Source organism: Sitophilus oryzae, unplaced genomic scaffold, assembly GCF_002938485.1.
Source record: "Sitophilus oryzae breed Bouriz unplaced genomic scaffold, Soryzae_2.0 scaffold_1002_pilon_pilon, whole genome shotgun sequence".
NCBI classification, from domain to species: Eukaryota; Metazoa; Arthropoda; class Insecta; order Coleoptera; family Curculionidae; genus Sitophilus; species Sitophilus oryzae.
Window position 1 is genome coordinate 819920 of NW_022145619.1, and position 10934 is coordinate 830853.

Genomic DNA, 10934 nt, shown 5'->3' on the forward strand with positions numbered 1-10934 from the left:
CTGTTGTACTTCGTTTGTTTGTGTGCTGAGAACAGACAGTTGAGGAGGTGGGGTCCTGACAGTGCAGCACTGAGTTTGGAGGGGCGCGACTCATTCCACAGGTGGGCGTGGCGGTGTTGGAATAGTAGCGACGTGCAAAAGTGAACGGCGACATTTGGGGTAGTAAAATAATTAGCAGAAGACAGTTTGAACAATAACATTACAGAAGGAATTCTCAAAATTAGAAGACAGTTTGAAAGATAAATTGCCGGAAGATTTGGGATTTAATTAATATTTTAGAAGGTAAGATCGCGAATTCTAAGACATACAGGCCAGCTTTAATAATAAAATAAAATTTTGAGAGTAAACGTAAAATTTTGTCGGGTCTTTTAAGTAGAGAAAATTCTACGGAGTTACAAGACAAAATAACAGATATTGGGGAAGATGTAAATAGAAAAATCAGAATTTTAAGGAAGAAATAGCAGAAGTCAAATTCACCAAATGTCAAGAAACATCGGAGGGACGGAAACTAGTCGAAAATAGGTATACCTCAAAATCAGTTATGAAACCTCTGCAGTTTGACGGAAAAACCACTTGGACCAACTCTTTTTGCCAATTTGAAGCCGCTGCGAGAGCAAACGGCTGGGCAATCGCTGAAAAAGCTACCGCTTTGACTATCGCACTGCGAAGAGATGCGACTGATATCCCGCAGACACTGTCACCATCGGAACAAGGAGATTATCAGCAATTGGTACGACTTTTAGAAATGAGGTACGGCGAAGCTCATTTGGAACATGTCTATCATTCCCAGCTAAAGAATCGCATTCAAAAGTCATATGAGTCTCTGCAGGAGTCTGAAGGCGATGTAGCCCGTCTCGTTCGCGTTGCGTACCCTGCTATGCCAGAGAATGTTATGGAACGGTTGGCAGTACAGGCATTCTCCGACGGCTTACGTGACAACGAGACAAGACAAGCGCTTCTCCTAGCCCACCCAGCGCACTTGGTGGATGCTTTAGCACGTGCCCTAGAATTTGAGGCCGAGAAACAAAGTTCTCGGTCTTTTGGAAGAGTACGGGCCATCTACGAATGTTCCGACGAATCAGTGGAAAGCATTGTACGGAAAGTCGTGGAGGAGTACATGGGCAGGAAAGGACCGACTTGTTGTTGGAATTGCGGCCAGGCAGGACACGTAAGAAGCCACTGTAAAGAAAAGGACGTGGACCTGGTTTCGCCAAGTGTCGAAATGAAGGGGCACACGTCGATCTGTACCCAACATGCCCTAACGAAAACTGTTCAAGTCGCATCGCTACAATACAAGTTCAACAGCATTTTGTGGATGGTTTCGTGGATGGAGAGTTACGGACCATGCTTTTGGATACAGGTGCGACCAAAACGATCATCAGGCCGGATATCCTTAAAACATCAAAAGGATTAAAAACAGCACAATATAGCGTTTACGTACAGCTACAGAGGCTCCGGCCTGTGGAGATGTAGATCTTAATTTTGTTATAGGAAGCACCTGTTTTAATCATCGGGTGTTAGTAGCAGACATCGAAGTTGAACTTATTCTCGGAATGGACATCATGACCACTAGAGGTTTTGAGCTAAACCTCAAACAAAAGATTTTGAAATGGTAGAGGAAGAAGTGGTTTCTGCATCGAAATGGGAGCACTTCGCGTAGGTGGTAACAGAAGATATTTTTCGTCGCAAGGCGCTGCTTGGGAGGATTTTTGGATGGTTGCCGAGAAGGTAAAATGAATAATGGGAGGATTATTCTGTTGGAGCCAAAGAACCATGACAGGAAATGGGACGAAGGGATCCCGCTGTTGGGAAAACCTACTACGAGCGAAATAACCGGTGGAAGTAATGAACACAGCAATTATTGTCTGTATCCTTCCCAGAAGAAGGGGCCTCGCGGAATTTTGTTAGGTCTCCCTCAGTCATTCAAAGCGATGGAAGCCTCAATTTCAGAGCTTTGAAATTCCGGACAAAATGAGTGAAGAGTTGAAATGGCGTTAAGGGATTATCTCCAGAAAATATTAGAAAATTGAAACCCTGATAATCAAGTATCAAGATATGTTTGATAAAGGGAGGCAGGACAAGAGGTCATTTACCAATTTGGTACGCTTATAAAAATTGATACAGGAGATGCACGACCAATCAAACAAAGTCCGAGAAGACTTCCGCTCGCCAAACGCGAAGAAGCTTATAAAATCCTTCGAGAAATGTAAGAAGAGGGTGTCATCGGACCATCTAACAGCCCGTGGACATCACCGGTAGTACTAGTAAAGAAAAAAGACGGTACCACCAGGATCTGTGTTGATTATCGGCAACTCAATAATGTTACCAAGAAGGATTGTTATCCCCTGCCGAGGATAAACGATACTCTAGACACGCTGGCAGGGTCAACGATATTCTCTACGTTAGACCTGAAGAGTGGATATTGGCAAGTCGACATAGCGCCGAAGACAGAGAGAAGACAGCGTTCTCAGTGGGCTCCGGACCGTGGAAAAATACAGTCATGCCTTTTGGATTGAGCAACGCGCCAGCTACCTTTAGAGAGTAATGGAGTCTGTGTTAAAGGGACTATCCTGGACTACCTGTTTAGTGTACCTGGATGACATCATAGTGGTTAGGAAATCCTTTGACGATCATCTGAAGAATTTGGAAGAAGTTTCAAAGCGACTAGGAAACTCTGGTTTGAAACATAGCCCCAAGAAATGTCATCTGTGTCTAGAAAAGGTACACTACTTGGGCCATGCAGTCTCCTCCCAAGGAGTTGCGGTTGATCCACAGAAGACCAAGACAGTGGAATAATACCTAAAGATAAACATGAACTGCGAAGCTTTTTGGGACTATACACATACTATCGACGCTATGTACAGAGTTTCGCCACCATCGCGAAACCATTGACCAGACTTGCCGAAGGCGAGAGGCGTTTCTCTTGGGACGCAGATTCTGACGAGGCATTCCGAAAATTGAAGAAGGCCCTGACTAGTGCGCCCATACTTAGCTAACCTCTTGGCAACGGAAACATTATATTGGATACCGACGCTAGCAATGTTGCGTTAGGGGCTGTTCTGTCTCAGATCCAGGATGGTCAAGAAAAGTCATTGGTTATTTATCATTACCTTGTCAAAACCGGAAGGGAACTACTGTGTAACCAGACGAGAATACTAGCAGTAGTTAAAGAAGTGGAACACTTCTACAATTATCTCTATGGAAGAAAGTTCTTGTTAAGAACAGACCATTCTGCTTTGAAATGGCTGTTGCGGTTTAAGAATCCTGAGGGCAGGTAGCTAGATGGATTGAACGATTACAAGAATTTGACTTCGACGCAGAACATCGAGCTGGGGCAATCCAACGAAATGCCGACGCACTTTCCAGAAGACATTGTTCCCGAGCAGAAGATAAAGAAGTGAAACTCCTAGAACAACTGTGGTTAATGATAGTTGGCAACCCGAAGATATTGCAAACGACCAAATCAGCGACCCAGAATTAGGTTTAGTAAGTAACTGGAAAAACACAGGCCAAAGATTAACGTGGGAAGAAGTTTGCAGATATTCGCCGAACGTAAAGTCGTACTGAGCCCAGTGGAATTCCTTGGTAATAGATAACGGACTACTTCGCCGTGTGATCGCGAGACCGGAGGGACAAGAAGAGAGGCAGATCGTCATTCCAAAGAAGATGGTCCCAGAAGTCTTGGAAGTTCACAATGGAACCAGCGGAGGACAACATCTTGGTGTTACCAAGACACTTGGCAAGGTGCGTGAACTGTTCTACTGGGTGAACTGCAAAGAAGATGTGAGGGCCTGGTGTAGAAATGTGACATTTGCGCAGCCATTAATGGGCCACAAAAGCGTGGTAAAGCACCTATGCGCCAGTACAATTTTGGTAGTCCCTTCGAACGAATAGCGATCGACGTGGCTGGTCCTTTCCGGAGACGAACGATGGCAACAAATACATTGTGGTAGTAATGGATTACTTCAGCAAATGGGTCGAGGCCTACGCGTTGCCAAATCAAGAAGCGTCCACGATTGCTGATGCCCTTGTTAAAGAATGGTCTCTGACCACCAAAGAGACTGGGACAAATTTCTTCACCTGTTCCTGTTGGCCTACCGTTCATCCGTCCAAGAATCTACAGGGCAAACTCCAGCCAGCATCGTTATGGGACGGGAAGTGCGCCTACCCTGTGATCTGAAATTTGGTTGCCGACCGGGAGAAGAAGTAGCCGGAGGGTTGTGCGTGGGATGGACGACATTCATCAGAGAGTCTAAATATTCAAAGTGCTGGTGACCGAATGAAGGAACACTACGACGTTCAAGCTGAGCATGGAGGTTACCAACCAGGGAAGTTGTTGTGGCTATATAACCCGCAGAGACGTCGTGGTTTATCTCCGAAGCTACAATCCTCGTAGGAAGGGCCATACGAAGTCATGGATGGGATTAATGACGTCGTATATCGTATCAGAAAATTGCCAAAAGGAAAACCGAGGGTAGTCCATTTCAACCGTTTGAGCCCCTACGAAGGCGAAATAGAAGATCTTGCTGGGACCGTGAGAACCTGCAGCTTTGATCCCACTGATTCGGAGATGTCCTTTGACGATTTCATGGCCTGATACAATAGCAGTGAGAAGGCTCGTTATGGTGTAACCAGAGAAGATCAACGAGACCTTTTTTCCGTGCCTCCTGATTTTTCGCTCGCTCATTGTGTGTCTCGAGATTTGCGGATGTTCAGAGGAATCGCTGCGACGTTCAATGAGAAGTTTGGGCTTGTCGGAGAACTACGCCGTCAGGATCCAGAGGTTGGATGCGTCTTGAGGCTAACCGTCAATGCACATGGTCAAGCTAGGCACATCTTCTACCTGGTCAGCAAGGAATGGTCCCCGAGTAAGCCGACTTATCTCAATCTATGGAGGACCCTGATTGAACTGAGGGAAGCCCTGCTAAACAACAACATTGCACGATTATCCATTCCGAAGCTGGCGTATGGACTCGATGGTTTGAGTTGGCGTACAATCCGGAACAAGTCTTGTTCAGATTTACGGGAATCGAGATCATCGTTTGCTGCTACAACCCAAAGCTGAGATGAGGGAGAAAACTGTAGACTGCTATTTCTACCAGACTTCAATGTACCAGGGGCCAGTTTTGCAAATACCTTCATTTACCTTCATGTGCCTAAGAAGGGGCAGTGTTGCGGGCCTGTGTGGACTCGACCTAACTTCACAATATGGCCCGCCCTCGGATGACCTTAACATCGCATAGACACCTTAATGATTCATTCGAAGATTCGAGAAGTATCTAGTTCTACTGGAATGGAGTATTACATACGAGAACATTCGAAAACCTTCTCTATGCGCCTAACGATCTTTGGACTATTCTAGATTTCTTTACCTGTCGGTATAAAATGGCAGCGGTGACTGGGGGCAGTTATAAATGTACAGTTGACGCTAAATTAAAATAAATTCTTTTTTTTTTTTTTTTTTTTTTTTTTTTTTTTTTTTTTTTTTTTTTTTTTTTTTTTTTTTTTGTTAATTAGTGTTAAGATAAATAGTGTTTGAAAATAAATTTGAGCTTTCTATCAGGACCGAATAACATTTATAATGGAATTAAAGACAATTTTAAAATAGCCTAGAATTTGTTTTTCGAAGGAAATATCTAGTAAGCCATGGGCAAGGGCCGCATATTTATGACCCCAAAGAACTGCAATTTCTTTTAATTTAGCAAAACTCTCTATCTCGTGCCAGGGTACAGAGACGTATTAGAAAACGCACCCTGTATATAAGATTATTGCCGTTTAAAGCTAAAGTAATTATTTAATATCGATTTTTAGATACTCAGTATAAGGTAGTGGTTTATTATTGCAACACAATATCCTGATCAATAAATAGAAGCTTCAGTAAATATTTAATTATTAAGTTAACTTTGATACCATGAAGAAATGGAAGCCTTAAGGTGTTTGTTTGAAAATATTTCAAAACGTTTTTTTTTTTTTTTTTTTTTTTTTTTTATTATCTTTATTTCCAATCGTAGAATCTAAAAGTGGAAATAATGTACAGGGTGTTCCATTTTAAAAATACAACTATAGTATTTTTTTTTTTATATTTAAGACACAGTATCTTGTAAAATATTTTTTAACTTGTAGCTCTAATAGTCCTTGTGAACAACCCTGCATAATTACTTACAAGGGTGTTACTTTTATATTATTTGCGAATTATTGAAAAAATAATTTGTGATGTTTGAAAAAATCTTACAAAAAATTCTGCAAAATTACAGGTATTTACAGAACGTTTGTTTACGTATTGCAAAATAAACATGCAACGGCGACCTTTAACATGATTCGTTATTGACTTCAAGATAAGAAGGTACGTAATAGACGTACCCACGAGGTCGCCGGTACTACCACGGTCTGAAAATGCTTTATATTGCATCGTTCGTGAAATGAACACCGTTATTCAAACGCCACAATCCTCGTTAAAATTCGATTGCATAAATACAAAGCAGATCAAAATGTCTTTAGGTGATTATATAGTAATATATAAATGATTAAATTTTATTAAACAAAATCTAAAATGCCAAAATTCCATGAGTACATTTTGATAAATAAAGGTCAAATTATAAAATATGCATTTCTTACGAAAACCACAGAAGAGTTACGAAGGGTGTGTATTAAAATTTGATAGACAATAAAATTAAATTGCTGCATCTGATGCTTGCAGTATATAGGGTATTTAATTTATATTAAAAAAAAAAAAAAAAAAAAAAAACAATTTATTTTGAATTTAATTTTTAGACACCTTGCAATATAAGATGAATTATTTTTATTCCTGCAACACAATATTTAGTAAATAAAAAAGCTTCCAATTAGTGTTTGGACTTTAAAAATTTAAACAAATTTTTTTTAAATTAATCATTAAAATTGTTACTGCGATTTCACAAAATTATAAATATTTATTTCAAAAACGATAAGATATAAGTGAGGTAAAACCTTAATCAAACTTGCTTTTATTTTAATCATAGACATTATAAATGTAATAATATACAGGGTGCATCATTTAACATAATACAACTTAAATTTAATATTTTTTATTTATTTGGGAGACACCTTTTGAAAATAATTTTACATCGTAACTTTAGTAGTTCTTTAATGATTCCAACGTTTATAATTTTAAAAAATCTAAACATTTAGCTAAACAATTCTGTATATTTAGTTAAAATTGTCCCTATAGAAATTAATAAAAGCTATTAAAATATATTTTATAACAAAATATATGTTTATATAAAAAAGATTTTAACATCTTATATTAAAAAATAAAAAAAGGTGAACGACAAAATAAATACACGTCTGAACTACCGTAAAGTCTGTCCAATGAGTCAGGGAAAATTTCGACAGACGACATTCAAAAAATGACAGATAATATCGTTTACCTGTATATGAAAATGACAGACAACTGTCACTGTCAGATATTCTCTCGTTTGAACAGACTTTAGTAACACCGGGTGCGTCTCAAAAGTGGTTTACCCCTATAAGTTTTCAGATAGAAAAACGAGATTTGGTATGTTAATATATAACATAAATTAGGATTGATTGACGTATTCAATTGTTTTTGGTCACTTCCTGTTTCACCGGAAATGACTACAACTTTTGTTTTTTAAATAGCACTTTCAGTATTTTTCTACTTTATTCGATAGAAAATAACACTCGAAATAGAATGACATATCATATGTCAACTTGTGACATTTTCGCATATGGTTTATTTGAAATTATAACATGTGATTCATATCGAAAATTTGACTCGAAATACCAAGTGTGTGGTGTCAAATTATTCGTAAAAAAAGTTTTTTCCAAATATGCTAATGAGCCAGCCTCGTCCCATTTGTAAAAAATGAGATATCAAATCTATTTTTCCAGAGCTCCCTACTCCCCCTCACTCTAGATTGAAGTTTAAAATGCGATTTTTTATTAAGCAAGAATGTCAAAAGTTGACATATGATATGTCATTCTATTCAGAATGTCCTTTTCTATCGAATAAAGTAAAAAAAATACCGAGGGTGCCATTTAAAAATCAAAAGTTGTAGTCATTTCCGGTGAAACAGGAAGTGACCAAAACAACCGAGAGTACGTCAATCAATCTAATTTATGTGATATACTACCATACCAAGTCTCGTTTTTATCAGAAAAAATAAAAAAGTTATAAGGGTGAGCCACTTTTGAGACGCACCCGGTATAGTTTAGTTTTTAACAGTTTTCACGAACAATCTACATATATAAAATGCTAATGTTTATCTGTGTCGTCTCTACTGAAGTAACGATTTGCTCTAGAAAGTTGCTTTTTTTACTAAAAGATAGCTAATTGGCTCTACTAAAAACTGTCGTCGCCGGATTTTTTTGTGTTTCATTTAATTAGACAAAAAATAAAAAGTATTTTCCTGATGTCGTGGCGGATGCGTCAGGCTTCAACTAGTCATCTATAAAAATTAGTATTTTGTTCAATCTACATGCATTCAAATTTAATATGTATAAAACAAATAACGTATTTTTAAAAAATTTGTGCATTTTCAACTAGCTGGGGAAACTTTTTACCTGAACTACTGTTTCTTCCTATTCAAAAATTGTAGGTACGTAATTTATATTCACGTCGAGGGTTCATGTATACATTCGATTTATAACAGTCCGGCTGTTCACCAAAAGACATTGTAGGTACGTTACCAATATGTATCGTGACATGGTTTTTTCCAAAATTTACATACTATCTAAGTTGAATTTTAATTAGGCTAGATCAGAGAAATTTCAAAAAATATCTATACCCTCGTTTTCTCTTTTATTATTTTCAAAATATCTTTTTTCTAATCACAAAGGTGAATTGTACTTGATTATGAATAGTGTAAGAAGACAAATATACAGGGCGTCCCATGTAAAAAATGATTCATAACATTGGCCAATATCTCAAAAATAAAAGTATTGAGAAAAAACTGACCATGCCACTGGATTCCTCGTAATTTTTTTATAAGAATCCGTCTTTACCTTTTTGATAAGTTGTCAAACAAGTGAGATAATGCAACATTTTGAAAATCACCCTGTATCATGGAAATTAAGAAAACAGTGACAATTTTGTGTACGGAATCTTTAGTTTCACAAAGCTAGCGAAAACCGCAATGTTCTCTCTTGGGGACACTCTGTACAAGATTAATCAACGATAAAGTTTATTATTTCGTTTATTTTGATAGGTATTAAAAAATGTTAAATATGAAAGTTTAAGGGAATGGTAAGACATACAATTTTAAATTATTTTTGAGTATACAGGGTATTTCAAATAGGTGTGACAGATAAAACTGTTTTTGTTTTAAATAAAACACCCTATTTTTTATTTTATTTTAAAATTCTGTGGAAATTTCTGTCTGTGCACCGATTTTATTCATCGTCATTATTTCCAGATTATTCTACCGTTTCTAATTATGGTGTAGTATAGTAATTAATTAATATTATTATAATATATTATACAGGGTCGCTGTTATGTATGGGAACGGTTGATTATTAAGTAAAATATACAAGGTACCGCAAAAAGTTAAATACAAAAGTTATGGGGTTTTTAAATGTCCAGTATCTAGTAGTAAATTCAAGTAACAGTACCACGACTTTATGACCGACCCTGTATACTTGAATTCATTACTCGCTAATAGACATTTAAAAACCCTATAACTTTTATATTTAACTTTTTGCGGCACCTCGTATATTTTACCTAATAATCGACCCATACATATCAGCGACCCTGTATAATTAACAATATGTAATATTATGTACTTCTAATTATGTGTCCAAGTTCTTCTCTTAATTCCTCGTGGGTACCATGCTGTAATTTTTGTGGTCCATCTTTTAGTCCGTCCTTCTTGCCAGGTGTCATACCCATTGCCATTTGAGGGATTTGACTCTGTGGATGACATATAATACCTGGGTCTTTTGTCGTATCCACTGTATTCTTTTACGGTCTTTCTTGGTTATTACCGGCATATTTCGTTCCATTGAGCGTTGTGCTATAAATACCTGCAGTTTCCTTATAATGTCCGTTTTAAGTGTATAGGTTTCGCATGCATAGATTATGAATGACTGGTAGTACACATTCATCGAATGTTTTCTTCTTTAGATAGAGTGACATTTTAGATTTGAACATGAAGGAGTTTCTTCCATATGTACTCGATACTAGCTTAATTCTTGTGTTGATTTCTGGTAGTAGAAATCCTTAGCTGTATATTAGTTGTCCCAAATATATACAGGTTGTTAATTTGTTTATTACTCGCGGCAAGAACTTTATGGTTGAAATATGGCAACCTCGGCCCGCTCGTCGATGACGACGCGACGGGACGGAGTCGGCAGAAAAATCAATAATGCATGCGTTCTCAATAGGCAATGTTGCCATTCTGTTCCCCTATAAGTAACTGTCGAGTTAACAACCTGTATATTCTTTTACTATTTCCAGTATTATGTTTTATATTAGAACGTCTATTCTCTCTACCACTTCGTTGTACATTACTTTAGGTTTTGCCAATTTCATTTTGATAAATAAAATCAGTGCTCAAAAAGAAAATACAAACGATTTTATTATTATCCGGTATTTAGTTATACTTTTGTTTTTTCTTTATTAATAACTGTAAACCTCTTCTATTTGCATTCACGTGCCTACCTAAAGTGATAGTAATATGCTGGTATACCTAGTTAATGTTGTTTTTATCTTTTTAATACTTACACGTGAGAAAATTGTTTTTAAATACTACCAACGTTCACAAACAAAAAAAGACAAGGATAAATACCGTTTTAAATATCATTCACGTGTTAAATTCACGTGAAAAGTTAATTTCCAATAAAATGTAACGCTTGATTAATATGGAAATTTCTCCTTCAGATAATATACGATAAGTGAAATTATACGGCCTTGCAAAGTAAATCTGTTGGTTTTTATT